At 43.3% G+C, this 17,123-nt stretch overlaps 1 protein-coding gene across 1 annotated transcript in view; it reads right to left on the reverse strand.

Moving 5' to 3' along the window:
- Positions 1-17,123, reverse strand: part of LOC126474041 (nucleolar protein dao-5-like) — a 322,517-nt gene that overhangs the window by 9,051 nt on the left and 296,343 nt on the right. The gene's annotated exons all lie outside the window — the stretch shown is intronic.

Genomic DNA, 17,123 nt, shown 5'->3' on the forward strand with positions numbered 1-17,123 from the left:
CCGTGTACAGGTACAGCTGCCATGCAGCTTCAACACGATACCACAGTTCATCAAGAGTAGTGACCGGCGTATTGTGACGAGCCAGTTGCTCGTCCACCATTGACCAGACGTTTTCAATTGGTGAGAGATCTGGAGAAAGTGCTGGCCAGGGCAGCAGTCGAACATTTTCGGTATCCAGAAAGGCCCGTACAGGACCTGCAACATGCGGTCGTGCATTATCCTGCTGAAATGTAGGATTTTGCAGGGATCGAATGAAGGGTAGAGCCACGGGTCGTAACACATCTGAAATGCAACGTCCACTGTTGAAAGTGCCGTCAATGCGAACAAGAGGTGACCGAGACGTGTAACCAATGGCACCCCATACCATCACGCCGGGTGATACTCCAGTATGGCGATGACGAATACACACTTCCAATGGGCATTCACCGTGATGTCGCCAAGCACGGATGCGACCATCATGATGCTGTAAACAGAACGTGGATTCATCCGAAAAAATGACGTTTTGCCATTCGTGCTCCCAGGTTCGTCGTTGAGTACACCATCGCAGGCGCTCCTGTCTGTGATGCAGCGTCAAGGGTAACCGCAGCCACGGTCTCCGAGCTGATAGTCCATGCTGCTGCAAACGTCGTCGAACTGTTGGTGCAGATGGTTTTTGTCTTACAAACGTCCCCATCTGTTGACTCAGGGATCGAGACGTGGCTGCAAGACCCGTTACAGCGATGCGGATAAGATGCCTGTCATCTCGACTGCTAGTGATACGAGGCGGTTGGGATCCAGCACGGCGATCCGTATTACCCTCCTGAACCCACCGATTCCATATTCTGCTAGCAGTCATAGGATCTCGACCAACGCGAGCAGCAATGTCGCGATACGATAAACCGCAATCGCGATAGGCTACAATCCGACCTTTATCAAAGTCGGAAACGTGATGGTACGCATTTCTCCTCCTTTCACGAGGCATCATAACAACGTTTCACCAGGCAACGCCGGTCAACTGCTGTTTGTGTATGAGAAATCGGTTGGAAACTTTCCTCATGTCAGCACGTTGTAGGTGTCGCCACCGGCGCCAACCTTGTGTGAATGCCCTGAAAAGCTAATCATTTGCGTATCACAGCATCTTCTTCCTGTCGGCTAAATTTCGCGTCTGTAGCACGTCATCTTCGTGGTGTAGCAATTTTAATGGCCAGTAGTGTATTAATATCTGTGTATAAGCGGCAAAGTAAGTTCAACTAAAAGTAATTGCTTATCTAAAGGTGACAAACGAACAAGGGTCGAAACTAAATATGTAGTTTAAGACAGTTTGTTTGCGTACTTGCAATCTGATGATTACTCCTTTAACGAACAGTGAGTCTGTGACGGCAAAACTACAAGTTACTCGGAGACAGTGATTCAAACAAACCTAAGCTCCATATATTTGTAAATGACTCAACGTAAATTATTAATGAGAATGCTTTACCCTTCATTACGTATACCTGGTATCATGGGACTTTTGTCAACCTGATCACTGATAGTACGTTTTCTGAACAGCCTCTGATCTGTCAATGGTGAAGAGCATTTGAATTTAAAGTTCATTCAGTAATTGCATATACAATGCCTGTAAAAAAGCAAAGTGCCCAGAAGATAAGGTCGGAGGTCAATGCACCTTCATACACGTACACACCATCACCGGGTTAGTAAATGATTAGCTTTTCAATTCTCTGTGGCAGGTTGAACCGTCACCAGATTGTATTAGTGTCATTCGCATTTAGGGTTGTTAGCTGGCCTGGTAGGATAATAAGGGGCGACGACAGCGTCAGATGTTGAGTGATCACTGTGAAGAACACAGACATATAGCGTAGTCATGTGAGACAGCGTTGTGAGGACTTAACCATGTTTGAAAGGGGTCTGACTGTGGGTGTACACTTGGTCAGATCGTACAACATGCAGAACAGAGAGGCACTGGCCCGAAGGTGCCCCGTATGGGAACGAGAGGGCAGACATATCCGTCATCAAGGTTCCGGCCAACCACGTCTGACCACCACAAGGAGGGGTCGCCTTGCAGTGTTGTGCACCAAGAATATAAGTAACCTTTTCATGTCTATGGCTAATATCTGAGAACAAGTAAAGGACTCCTTGCAACATTTCGTGTCATCCCACGCCACTGGTAGGCGATCAGCAGCAGCCGGAAATTACCGTCCCATGCGTAAGCTGCCGTTAACAGCGCGACACGAACGACTGCGTTTGGAGATGCGCTGTGAGTGTGACCAGGAAGCATGAACTGCTGATGAATGGCGTCGCATTGCGTTCAGCGACCAATCGCGGTTCTGCACTATCCCACACGACGATCGTCAGTGAGTATGGCTGCTGTTATCCAGTGTTTAGCAGAGGCACAGCTGCGTTATTCCTGACGTCATGGCGCGGATAGCCGTCGGGTATGACTTCAGGTCAAGGCTGGTAATGACTGAGAGAGCTCTGATGGCAGAACTGTATGTCACAAACATTGTGCGTTCTCATGTCTCACGTCTACCTGCTCTTTTCCTAAAAGACACACCTGTCAGTCTAGCAGAGGCAAATTTTGTGGAACTGTTCCTGCATTCCCTCGAAGTGTGTTTAGTTTGCACCTAAATGTTTTGTTTTCTCATATCTGCGTCTTGAGTATTAACACGTGTGTTTTGAGTCTAGCTCACTGCCGAAGCAGGTTGGGCCACCTGGTGGTCCGTCATCTGTGCTGCTGGTTTCCCAGATTTGAAACTAGCCGGTTGTCAGTCTGCCGCGACGTTTCATAGAACCTCCGGGCAGTCTGCTTTATGCGATCCCTTACCATGGGGATTCCTGATTCTTCATGCAAGGTCGTGGTCGGGTAGTCTCGCGGTAAGTGCAAGGCGAGTCGCAAAGCTCCCCTTGCACCCCTTGGAGCCGACATATGTGGGCATCGGCTACGTTTTCCCACACTGCGGACGAGTATTCTAGCACTGGTCGGATCAGTGTTGGATGCAGCGTAATTCCACGGTGTTGAGAAAGCGTTGATTCCGTATTTAATACGGGTTAAAGAACCTTAAAAGGGGCATACCCCAGGCCACTCGAATGTGTGAGTTCTGGGTCAGACGCCTACCAAGAGTTACTCCTAGATACTTAGCCCTGCGAGACCAGGGGATGGAGCTTCCCATGATTCGCAACGGCTGAAGATCCATGGACACTCTATGTCGCGTTAATACGACAGCCTGGCTTTTCGCGGCACTGAACTTGATGCGTCACTTCCTAGCCCAGCCTCCAAGGATGTCGGATGCCGACTGTAAACGGCAAACGATGTCGATTCTTTGGGGACGCGTAGCGTGCGGAGTCATCAGCATATAACGCCAGGAATACTATGAGTGCGGTACATCGGCTATACAATACAGGAAGTACAGTATCGTGGTGCAATTTTTCAACAGGGACAAAGCTCGATCACAAGTGGCGCGTGTCTCTGCACGCTGTGTGAGCGATGTTGAGGTTCTCCCGCGGCCAGCAAGATCCCCAAATCTGTCCCTGATAGGACGTGTGTGAGGCGAGCTCGGACGTCAGTATCAAGGATATGAAGGTCCAGTTGCAACAGTTCCGGGCCAGATTGGCTCGGAAGGGGGCACAACGGCCGTAAACACCCCTCGCAACTGAATCAGTGTATGCATCCAGGGTGCTTCGCTTTTCTTGCTAGGCGGTGTACGGAACTATCAGAACGGTATCAGCAGTCTCAGTTGTTTCTATATTTACATCTACATACATACTCCGCAAGCCACCGTACGGCGTGTGGCGGAAGGTACCCTGTACATCTATTAGTCATTTCCTAGCAAACAGCTCGACGGGAAACTGTATCTATGCCTCCGTATGAGCTCTAATTTCTCGTAACTTATTTTGGTGTTCCTTAGGCGAAATGTGTGTTGACGGCAGTAGGATCGTTCTGCTGTCAGCTTCAAATGCCGGTTCTCTAAATTCTGTCAACAGTATTCCTCGAAAACAACGTCGCCTTCCCTCCAGTGATTTCCATTTCCGTCCCCAAACTATTTATGTAACACTTGAGTGTTGTTCGAAACCTTCGGTAAAAAATCTGGAGCTCCCTTCTGTATTACTACGATGTCTTCCTCTAAGCCCAAAAACTCGCGCTGTAGGTGCGGTCTCCTTTACAGACGAACCACACTTTCCTAGATTTCTCCCAATAAAACGAAGAAGACCATTCGTCTTCCCTACCTAAGTTATCACATGCTCGTTCCACCTCATATCGCTTTGCAACGTTACGCCCAGATATTTAAACGACTTTACTGTGTGAAGCAGGACACTAGTAATACTGTATCCGAACATTACAGGTTTGATCTTCCTGCTCATCCGCATTAACTTACATTTTTCCACATTTCGAGCTAGCTGGCATTCATCACGCCAACGAGAAATTTTGTCTGAGTTATCTTGAGTCATCCTACAGTCACTCAGTTCCGTCACCTTCCCGCACACCACAGCATCGTCAACAAACAACAGCATGTTGCTGCCCACACTGTCCGCCTGATCATTTATATATGTAGAAAATAACAGTAGTCTTGTCACACTTCCCTTGGGCGCTCCTGACGATACCCTTGCCTCTGATGAACACTCGCAGTGGAGGACAGTATATTGGGTTCTATTGCATAAGAAGTCTTCGAGTCACCCGTATCTGGAAATCCATCCCTTTTGCTGGTACTTTCGTTAACAGCCGGGAGAGGAGTACCGTGTCAAATGTTTTTAGGAAATCTAAGAATATGGAATCTGCCTGTTGCCCTTCATCCATAGTCCACAGCAAATCTATCAGGTGAGAATGTACCGCTACCCCTTCTGTAAAAGCTAAGAAGAAAAAAAAACCGGCTCCCAGTGGAGCTGTTTGGTTTCAAGAAAGTAAACACCAGAGTAGTTAACTTCTGCGACTACTTGAGGAATTGGTAAGGGTCACTGAGCGTTGAGTGTACTTTATAATAATGCTCCTTGGCGTGTCAAGCTCTTTTCACTCTATAAAGCACGGCGAAATTCTGAATGAGCTCCGTGTTCCGGAAGTACCTTCGCTCATCGTGTTCTGTGTTCTAACTAGTGAGTACAACCCGCTTTGTGAGCTAATAGGATGGACAGTTCACTGAGGCTTTTCCAAGAAGGCGTCCCACACTGTTTGATATTCGAAATGCTGCTATGTAGACTGCCTCCTATTAAGTTCATGCTATTTGATGACAACTGAACCATATACTCAGTAGAACCAAGGAAGGAGGAAGCATATGATCTGCAGCGATCCAGAGATAGTGGCCAAACATGGTGTCCTGAAAGGTATGGATCAAGACTATCAGCTTGACAGATATTCAGTCAAATTTCGATAAAATTTCACAGTGGTGCAAAGATTTGCAACTTGCTGATCAGATAAGCAGCATCATGACAGGTACAGGGTTTAGTGACCATGAGGCTATCGTATCTAGATTGAATTCCGTAATATCCAAGCCCACCAAAAAGAAACCGAAAATACATCTATTTAAAAAAGCAGATAAAAATTCTCTTGACACCTTCCTAAGAGACAGTCTCCAGTCCTTCCAATCTGACGATGCAAGCGTAGACCGGATGTGCTTTAAATTCAAAGAAATAGTATCGACAGCAAGTGAGGGATGTATACCAAACAAACTAATAACAGATGACACTGATCCCATATGGTACACAAAACAGATCATGACGCCATTGTAGAAGCAACGAAAAGAGCATGTCATATTTAAAAGAACGCATAGTCCCCAAGATTGGCGAAGTTTTACAGAAAGTGTAAATTTAGCGCAGACTTCAACGCGAGATGCTTTTAATGGTTTCCGCAACGAAACTCTGCCTCGAAATCTGGCAGAAAAACCAAAGAGATTCTGCTCGTATAAAAAGTACACCAGTGGTAAGACGCAATCAATACCTTCACTGCGTCATAACAGTGGTGATGTTATTAAAGACGGCACCTCTATAGCAGAGTTACTAAACACAACTTTCCGAAATTTCTTCACGAAAGAAGAAAAAGTAATATTCCGGAATTATAATCAATAACAACTGCCAACATGAATAACTTAGAAAAAGATATTCTTAGCACAGCAAAGCAACTAAAACACTTAAGAACGGCAAGGCTTCGGGTACAGATTGTATAGTATTCAGTGCCATACTTACCAGTCAAATACAACCGCTCGCTCGTAGATAGGTCCGTACCCAGAGACTGGAAAGTTTAATAAGTCCCACAAGTACTCAAGAAAGGAAATAGGAGTAATGTCCTTTATTACAGACAAATAACACTAACGTCGATTTGCAGTAGGATTTTGGAACGTATGCTGTGCTCGAACTCTATGAATCACCTCGAAGAAAACGACTTATTGACAAACAGCCAGCACGGATTTAGAAAATATCGTTCTTATGAAACACAACTATCTCTATTCTCACGAAGCAATGAGTGCTATCGAGAGGGGGTGTCAAATTGGTTTCATATTTTTATATTTACAGGAGGCTTTTGACACCATTCCTCATAAAAAACTTTGTGTTCTGCCTTACGGGGGATCTTGTCATGGGGGAAGCCTCGTCAGATAGGACCACCGCATGAGCGTCTAGGGAAGTGATTCCACTGGTGGTTTCCCGTTGCCTTCCACTGATGAGGATGAAATGATAATGAGGCCAACACAACATCCAGTCCCTGGGAGGAGAAAATCTCCGACTCAGCCGGAAATCGAACCCGGGCCCCTTGGCGTGACAGACCGCCGCGCTGACCACTTTTTTTAAATCTCATTTTGTTCTATATTGCTCGTTGAATTTGTTCGTGGCGGACGTCCAATGACACCCGTTCAGGTTGTTCGTTGATCTGTTCACTCAGATTTTTTATTACAGAGGGGAGTTAAACCCTCTGACCGAACACGCTGAGCTACGGTCCCGGCCGGTTGTGTGAGTGGATTCGTGGTTTCCGGTCAGAAAGGTCACAGTCCGCAATAACTGACAGAAAGTCATCGAGTAAAACAGAAGCAATATCTGGCATTCCCCAAAGAAGTGTTACAGGCCCTCTGTTGTTCCTGATCTACATACAGGATTTAGGAGACAATCTGAGCAGTCCTCTTAGATTATTTACAGATGATGCTGTTATTTATCGTCACGCAATGTCATCAGATGATCAAAACGAATTGTAAAATGATTTAGACAAGATATCTGTATGGTGCAAAAAGTGGCAATTGACTCTAAATCTTGAAAAGTTTGAAGTCATCCGCATGAACTCTTTGTAAAAAGAATCCGCTAAATTTCAGTTACACGATAAATAACAAAAACCTGGAAGCTCTGAACTGAGTTAATACTTAGGGTTTACAACTACGAATAACTTAAACTGGAACGATCACATAATGTTGTGGGGAAAGCAATACAAAGACTGCAATTTATTGACAGAACACTTAGAAAATGTAACAGGTTTACTAAAGAATCTGCTTACACTACGCTTGTCCGCCCTCTTCTGAAGAACTGTTGTGCGGTGTGGGATCCACATCAAACAGGATTGACGGAGGACATTGAAAAATTTCAAGGATTTTATCATCGCGAAATGGGGGAGAGAGTGCCATGGATGTAATACACGAATTAAAACAAAGATGTTTTTCGCCGCAGCAGGACCTTATCATGAAATCTGAATCACCAACTTTCTCCTCAGAGTGTGAAAATATTTTATTGGCGCCTACCAACATAGGGAGAAATCATAATTAAATCATAATAAAAGAAGAGAAATCAGACCTCTCACGGAAAGATTTAAATGTTTGTTTTTCCAACGCCCGCTGTTCGAGAGTGGAACGGTAGAGAAGTAGTTTAAAGGTGGTTCGATGAAGCTTCTACCATGCACTTAATTGTGAATTGCAGATGTAGAAATCTACAAAAATGTAAAATTGTATGCTCCTCAAGAGGTAGAAGAGTAGTATTATGTGATTACAATATCAAAGAGTTACGCTTAGTATCGGTCAACTCACAAAAGTACATAAATTTTGCAATCTGGGGGAATATGAAACGAAATGATGGCACAGGCTCAATGGTAGGTAAACCGGCAGACAGACTTCTGTTCGTTGGTGCGATACTGGTAAAATACAACGAGTCTACAAATGACACTACGCATTAAGCTTCCTTGCACCCTTCTTAGAAAATTACTTTAGTATGAGAGGCCCATACCAAATGGGACTAATAAGGGCAGCACCAAAGTTCGCAGCACCACAAGATGACCACATAGGGCGATGAGATAACCAATGTCCCGTGCCCAAAGAACATAACAGTTTCTTTTCAGACACACAAAAACATATAAGAAAATTGCAGTTGATGAAAATAATAATCAGCACTTTATAACGAGGTGCATATGTATAACGTTTGTAGACTCCAAAAACGCGTATGAGTTGATTGACACGGCAACTTGGTTCAACACCTGAAAACAGTATGGAGCTAACGCGAATCAGTGGCAATGACAAATACAATACGAGTTTCAGATGTGGTAGTAATGTGTAAAATATGACTTTTAGTAAGTGAAGATCACTTAGCCGCTCTTACTCAACTCCGTCTCTCATCTCCAACTTGATGACCTCTGGGAAGCTGAGGAGCACTGTGAAAGATGGGGTACCCAGTCTCAGTGCGAAACAGGGTCAGGGCAGACAGGAGCAGGAGAAACGGTCCTCCGAAGAATAGGGCGTTGGGGTATGTATCGCCCGATAACTCATACCCTGAAAAAAGTTTTATTACGAAATCTCAAGAAAATACAGACGGACGGACCCTAAGGCAAAGAAATGGCAAAGTAACAAAGAATATGAGAACTGGATCATGGAATGTACAGACATTATGTAGAATTGGAGCCCTTGGAATCCTGATTGGAATAATGAAGGCAAGAAAGGTGGATATCATGTCCCTGAAAGAGACTCGAGGGAATGTACAAGGTACCTTCCAGGATCAGCGGTGTACTGTGTACTACAGCAGTGTACTATGTACTACACAACAGTGAGCACATATTTGATGTGGGATTTAAAGTCAATCAGCGCATTGAGCAACTAGTGATAGGATTCGAAGCTGTAAGTAGAAGGATATGTTATATGCGAATAAAGGCGCAATTCTTCGACTAGAGTCTCCTAAATGCGAATGCTCCTATTGAGGAGAAGACAGCAGAAGAGAAGGATATCTGCTATGATGAAATGGGGCAAGCTCATCGTTTGTGTCTATAACATTGTATAAAAATGGTGACAGGCTATATGAAGGGCTTATTTCAATAGTGGTACAAGTCCATTACCTCCAGTTTTCTGCCTATAATGCTTCTGAAGTTAATGATCCAAACAAACAGAAAGAAAGGTTCATCTCTAGCAAGAAGCCACATGCTTGAATATTTCTGGTATCTCAACAGTAAACTTTTCAGCGCTCATTTAATTTTAGGACTCTGTATCTCAAAAATGAACTTGTACCATAATTGAAATAAGCCCTTAATATGAATACTAAGGTAGAGAGGAGAGTGTCCTATAACCTACCATTGGTGAATACATCCTCCATAAAGACAGTAATAACAATGGACTCCTGCTGAAAAATTTTGCAGAATCACTTAACATGACAATTTCTAGCACGTGGTTCCAGCATAAGAATACACGTAAAATGGCCTGGGTGTCACCAGACAATACTAGGAACCAAATTGATCATACATTAATAGATACCAGCTATGGCTCTGATGTACTAGGCTGCCGTAGTTTCAGAGGTGCTAATATGAACTCTCATCAGAGCAAAAACTACAGGGAGGATTTCAGATGCACATAAAGTTAAAGGATAAAGACAAAATAAGTGCAATATCTCATAACTTAAGATCACAAGGAAGGCTGAACACCCAGCTATTAATTTGGAAAATAAATTGACAGGAATCCTTCGGAACCATAATCATAACATAAACAGGCACTGGAATAAAATCAGAAATGAAATACAGGCTGCTGCAGGGGAACTGACAGGTACGGAACAACAAACCAGATGGAATGAATAGTATGATGAAGAGTATTAGAAGGCAACAAGAACAAAGAATGAAGCATACAAAAAGTTGCAGGCCAGAAGAACAAGAATGCTAGTAGGTAACTACAGAGAAAAAAGGCGTGCAGAAAAACGGATTCTGAAAGCAAAAAGAGAAGCTTTTTCGGAAGGCAGCTGCAGGATACTGAATCACTGAATAACGCTAGTAAAAGCAAGAAATTCTATGGAAAGGTCAGTAACATTAGAAAGGGATTTCAACCAAAAACTACACAATGTAAAGGAAAATACCGTGAACTAACAGCATAACAGGAATGAGTCTTACATCGTTGGGCAAAGAACTTTGGAATTATTATAGTTAGAGAGTGCAGAAGTATGGGAACTAACTGAAACCCAACCTGTGGAAGAAGAGGAAAATGGGATGCAATCGATGCAAGAGATTCGGCTAGTAATAAAGGAACTAGACGACAATTAGTCACCTGGCAATCATAGCCTGCCATCTGAGATTATTGATTGTGCTCGAGTTAGATGCATGTACACCCTAATCTCAGATACATGGCCGCGAAAAGACATCCCAAACGATTGGAATATGGGAGTAATATGTGCAGTACTAAAAAAAGAAGGCCTCCTGGAATGTAAAAAAATAGAGGAATTATGTTACTGAACAACGAATATAAAATATTCTCCCCCCTTATTGATTGGCAACTCCATGGGGTGTCCTGTGCACCACGACCAGATAATGGATATACTTAGGAGAGACAGCACTGGTCGTATTTTTTTGTTTTATTAACCGCAAAATCGATTTTCGGTCACTTAGTGACCATCCTCAGTGCTGTAATATACAATTTAAATTGGTAGGCACTGGTGTCAACAAGCTTAGACCGATCACATAAACTGAGGCCGCTGTTTACATGCATGTAAACAGCGGCCTCAGTTTATGTGATCGGTCTAAGCTTGTTGACACCAGTGCCTACCAATTTAAATTGTATATTACAGCACTGAGGATGGTCACTAAGTGACCGAAAATCGATTTTGCGGTTAATAAAACAAGAAAAAAAAGACCAATGCTGTCTCTCCTTCTAAGTATATAAAAAAATTCTCCCCCCTGCTTTGTAGCCCTGTATAAACTTTAGCAGAAAAAACAATTAGGAGATAACAGGCGGGCTTTAGACCTGGAAAATCAGCTGCTGACCAAACATCCACCCTGAGGCGGTTACTGAAAAAAAAAACATCAAAGGAATAAATACAGAAATATGTCATACATTTGTTGATTTTAAAGCAGCATATGAAACCATAAAACGAAACAAGCTAACTGAAGCCACGATTGAACTTTATACAACAGTTAATACGCCTCGTAAGTTTTACTATGGGAAAACTGGTATGTAAAGAACAGGTACAAGGAAATTTAATACCAAATTCTGAAACTAACTGTAGGCTGAGGCAAGAGGATGCACTCTCTTATATGCTTTTTAACACAGCACTAGAGAAGGTAATGAGGACAGCTGAAATCAACACTACAAGGACAATATACAATAGAATGATGCAGGTTCTGACCGTGCAGATGATGTGGATATTAGTGCAAGAGCAGAAATAGCTGCTAAAGGAACATATTGGGTACCGCAGCAGCAACGACAGAAATGGGACCGGAAGTGAACATCAATAAAACCAAATATAAGAGAATAATACCACCAGAACTAAACACAATGTTAGCAACTGACCAGGTTCAAATAGAATCTGTTTGCGAATTTGTCTACTTGAAAACACTGTTAACATCACAAAACGATATTAGATGCAATTAAAGCGGCGCACCTACCTAACTAATAAATGCTATTATGGGCTGACCCCACAACTTATGTCCAGAAATTTGTCCAGAAGAACAAAGTGTCAACTGTATAAAACTTTAATACTTCCAGTATTAACATATGGCTCGAAAACGTGGACACTGACACAACAGTGTGAAGAGCTAATAGAATGTTTTGAATGTTTTGAATGCAGGGTGTTACGCGAAATCTATGGAGCGAGTAATGAAAGTAGAGCGTGGCTAGGACGATATAATTTTGAATTGCACAAACTATGTAAATATCTTGAAATCGTGAAGTTCATTAAAACAAAACCAGCTGAAATGGATCGGCCACTGTTTTCGAATGGTACTTAAGAAGCCAACAAAAGCAGCGCTGCTCCAAAACTCATCGGGACGAAGAAGCAGTGTAAGAACAAGACTTCGATACTGGAATGACATATAAGAAGATCTAAAAACTATTGGTGTCAGAGGATGGAGATGCAAGACACTGAACAAGAAAGAACAGAATTATGTCCTAGAGTAGATCAAGGCCCACCAAGGGCTGTTAGAGCCAGAAAAAGGAGAACAAAAACAAAATGCAAAATTAAATTTTTAGATGAAAGTTCCAAGGCTTTTGAGATCAAAATTGGTGTGATACAAGGAGATGGATCGTCCCAAATGGTGTTAAATTGTGTACTAGAAAATGTAATCAGGAAATGGAGGAAAAGAACGGAATAAGGAAGTAAGAAAGTCATATCTGGGAGAAAAGATAGGAGAAATGATTGTTTGTCTTTCGCAGATAATCTTGTCGTCACTAGCTGAATCTATAGAAGATGCAACAAAGAAGAAAGATCTCGTACAAGAGACAGCTTTAAAAACAAGACTGAGTAAACCAAACTAATAATAATAATAATAATAACGATAGCTGCGAGAGAGGTCTGAAAGATCAGCCAATATATTAGCGGTCGTGAAGCTCGGAAGACACCCTACAATTTGTCTATTTTCGAGCACTTTTCTGTTGTCGGGAAGACAATAGGAGTTATGAGGAAATGAAGAAATCGCATTTTTTTAAAAAAGCCAAATAGTTGTTAAGAAATCAACGAACTGTTGTTACCGTCCCAATCAAAACTAATGAAAATCCTTGAACATGTTGGTGGTACTGATACAATTGTTTTAATATCGACATTCTGTTTCCACTTTTTTTGGCATTTTCATTCTAGATATGATAGTTATAAGTCACATTTGTAACGTGTCGCGAATTTTATGCCAATGACTTTATTTGCATATTAGGTCTCAGAAGTATGTAAAGTGTGTTGGCGTTGCGAAATATACAATTAGTGGTCATTATGTCAGTCTAAAGTTCGATACACATCATGGTCTACATCTACATCTACATCTACATGGATACTCTGCAAATCACATTTAAGTGCCTGGCAGAGGGTTCATCGAAACACCTTCACGATTCTCTATTATTACAATCTCGTTTAGCGCGCGGAAAGAACGAACACCTCTATCTTTCTGTACGAGCTCTGATTTCCCTTATTTTATCGTGGTGATCGTTCCGCCCTATGTAGGTCGGTGTCAGTAAAATATTTTTGCATTCGGAGGAGAAAGTTGGTGACTTGAATTTCGTGAGAAGATTACGTCGCAACGAAAAACGCCTTTCTTATAATGATTTCCAGCCCAAATGCTGTATCATTTCTGTGACACTCTCACCCATATTTCGAGATAACAGAAAACGTGCTGCCTTTCTTTGAACTTTTTCGATGTACTCCGTCAGTCCTACCTGGTAAGGATCCCACACCGCGCAGCAGTATTCTGAAAGAGGACGGACAAGCATAGTGTAGGCAGTCTCCTTATTGGTCTGTTACATTTTCTAAGTGTCCTGCCAATAAAACGCAGACTTTGGTAAGCCTTCCCCACAACATTTTCTATGTGTTCTTTCCAATTTAAGTTGTTCGTAATTGTAATACCTAGATATTTAGTTGAATTTACGGCTTTTAGATTAGACTGATTTATCGTGTAACCGAAGTTTAACGAGTTCATTTTGGTACTCATGTGGATGACCTCACACTTTTCGTTATTTGGGGTCAACTGCCACTTTTTGCACCATTCAGTTATTTTTTCGAAATCGTTTTGCAGATCTTCTGATGACTTTATTAGTCGATATAGGACAGCGTCATCTGCAAACAACCGAAGACGGCTGCTCAGATTGTCTCCCAAATCGTTTATATATATAAGGAACAGCAAAGGGCCTATAACACTACCTTGGGGAACGCCTGAAATCACTTCTGTTTTACTCGATGACTTTCCGTCAATTACTACGAACTGTGACCTCTCTGACAGGAAATCGCAAATCCCGTCACATAACTGAGACGATATTCCATAAGCAAGCAATTTTACTACGAGCCGCTTGTGTGGTACAGTTACAAAAGCCTTCCGGAAACCCAGGAATACGGAATCGATCTGAAATCCCTTGTCAATAGCACTTGGCGCTTCATGTGTTAAAGAGCTAGTTGTGTTTCACAGCAACGATGTTTTCTAAACCCATGTTGACTGTGTGTCAATAGACCGTTTCCTTCGAGGTAATTCATTTCGTTTGAACACAATATATGTTCTAAAATCCTGCTGCATATCGATGTTAACGATATGGGCCTGTAATTTAGTGGATTACTCCTACTACCTTTCTTGAATATTGGTGTGACCTGTGCAACTTACCAGTCTTTGGGTACGGATCTTTCTTCGAGCGAACGGTTGTATATGATTGTTAAGTATACATCAGCATACTCCGAAAGGAACGTAACTAGTATACAGTCTGGACCAGAAGACATGCTTTTATTAAGTGATTTGAGTTGCTTCACTACTCGGAGAATATTTACTTCTACGTTACTCATGTTGGCATCTGTTCTCGATTCGAATTCTGGAATATTTACTTCATCTTCTTCTGTGAAGGCATTTCGGAAGGCTGTGTTTAGCAAATCTGCTTTGGCAGCGCTGTCTTCTAAAGTATCTCCATTGTTATCGCGCAGAGAAGGCATTGATTGTTTCTTGCCGCTAACATACTTTACGTACGACCAGAATCTCTTTGGACTTTCTGCCAGGTTTCGAGACAAAGTTTCGTTGTGGAAACCGTTATAGGCGTCTCGCATTGAACTCCGCGCTACGTTTCGAGCTTCTGTAAAGGATCGCCAATCTTGGGGATTTTGCGTCTGTTTAAATTTGGCATGTTTGTTTCGTTGTTTCTGCAACAGTGTTCTCACCTGTTTTGTGTACCAAGGAGGATCAGCTCCGTCGTTTGTTAGTTTATTTGGTATAAACCTCTCAATTGCCACATCTGGTCAGCACTTATATTATTAATTTGGAATGGGTGGAGATGGTCTCTTAGGAAGGCGTCAAGTGAATTTCTATCTGATTTTTTAAATAGGTATATTTTTCGCTTATTTTTCGAGGATTTGGGGATCACAATATTCAGTCTCGCTATGACAACCCTATGTTCACTAATCCCTATACCGGTTTTGATGCTGGTTATTAACTCAGGATTATTTGTTGATAAGAGGTCAAGTGTGTTTTCACAACCGTTTACCATTCGCGTGGGCTCATGAACTAACTGCTCGAAATAATTTTCAGAGAATGCGTTTAGCACGATTTCGGATGATATTTTATGCGTACCTCCGGAATTAAACATGTATTTTCGCCAACATATCGAGGGTAAATTAAAGTCACCACCAACTATTATCGTATGAGTCGGGTACGTGTTTGAAATCAAACTCCAGTTTTCTTTGAACCTTTCAGCAACTGCATCATCTGAACTGGGAGGTCGGTAAAAGTATCCAATTATTATTTTATTCCGATTGCCAACAATGACCTCTGCCCATTCTAACTCACAGGAAGTACCTACTTCAATTTCGCGACAAGTTAAACTACTTCTAACAGCAACAAACACGCCACCGCCAACCGTGTTTAGCCTATCTTTTCGGAACACCATTAGGTTCTTCGCAAAATTTTCGGCTGAGCTTATATCCGGCTTTAGGCAGCTTTCAGTGCCTGTAACGATTTGAGCATCAGTGCTTTCTATTAGCGCTTGGAGCTCTGGTACTTTCCCAACACAGCTACGACAATTTACAACTGTTACACCAATGGTTCCTGTATCTATGTTCTTCCTGTGTTCAGCCTGCACCCTTTGTGACTGAAGCCCATCTTGTGTTTTCCCGAGACCCTCTAACCTAAAAAACCGCCCAGTCCACGCCACACAGCCCCTGCTACCCGTGTAGCCGCCTCCTGCGTATAGTGGACACCTGACCTATTCAGCGGAACCCGAAACCCAACCACCCTTTGGCGCAAGTGGAGGAATCTGCAGCCTACACGGTCACAGAACCGTCTGAGCCTCTGATTCAGACCCTCCACTCGGCTCTGTACCAGAGGTCCGCAATCGGTCCTGTCGACTATACTGCAAATGGTCAGCCCTGCTTTCATCTTGCAATCAAGACTGGCAGCCTTTACCACTTCTGTTAGCCGCTCGAAACCAGAGAGAATCTCTTCTGATCCAAAGCGACACACATCACTGGTATCGACGTGAGCAACCACCTGCACTTGGCTGCACCCTGTGCTCTTCGTGGCATCCGGGAGGACCCTTTCCACATCTGGAATGACTCCACCCGGTATGCAAACGGAGTGCAGATTGGTTTTCTTACCCTCCTTGTTATACAAGTCCCTAATGGGCCCCATAACGCGCCTAACGTTGGAGCTCCCAAGTACCAATAGTCCCACCCTCTGCGATTACCTGGATCTTGCAGGCTGAGTTGTTTCCTCTGAAACAGGATAGGCGACAGCATACGGCTCAGTGACAGAGTCAGCCACAGACAGCACCTGGAACCTGTTTGTCAGACAAACTGGGGAGTCCTTACGTGCGGCCGCCTGGGAAGTCTTTCGCCGCCTGCTTGGCCCGGGGCGACCTCTCACTCGACCTCAGGTGAGGGGTCAGCCTCACTGCAAGCAGTGACTGGGTCGGCCACCGGTGAGGACCGATCGGAGGACTCTGACGCGCTGGACGTCCGTTGGATCCCCATGGCCGGCCCACAACAGTGGTGCCCATCCACTGCAGCCTCCAGCTGTGTAACCGAAGCCATCACAGCCTGAAGCTGAGAGCGAAGTGTCACCAACTCGGCTCGCATCCGCAAACAACACTCGCAGTCCCTGTCCATACCAAAGACTGTGGAAAACTAAACTATGCAGATAAACGGACTATCAGCACATGCTGCGCATCTCTAATGTAGACCCTTACGAAAACGCATGAACTGTGTCTAGTAATACGCAGATATTCAAGAACCTAACTACCGAAGCACTAAGGTGCAACTAAATAATTTGCCCCTGATAAGGAACT

The sequence above is a fragment of the Schistocerca serialis genome, chromosome 4 (assembly GCF_023864345.2).
Source record: "Schistocerca serialis cubense isolate TAMUIC-IGC-003099 chromosome 4, iqSchSeri2.2, whole genome shotgun sequence".
Classification (NCBI taxonomy): domain Eukaryota; kingdom Metazoa; phylum Arthropoda; class Insecta; order Orthoptera; family Acrididae; genus Schistocerca; species Schistocerca serialis.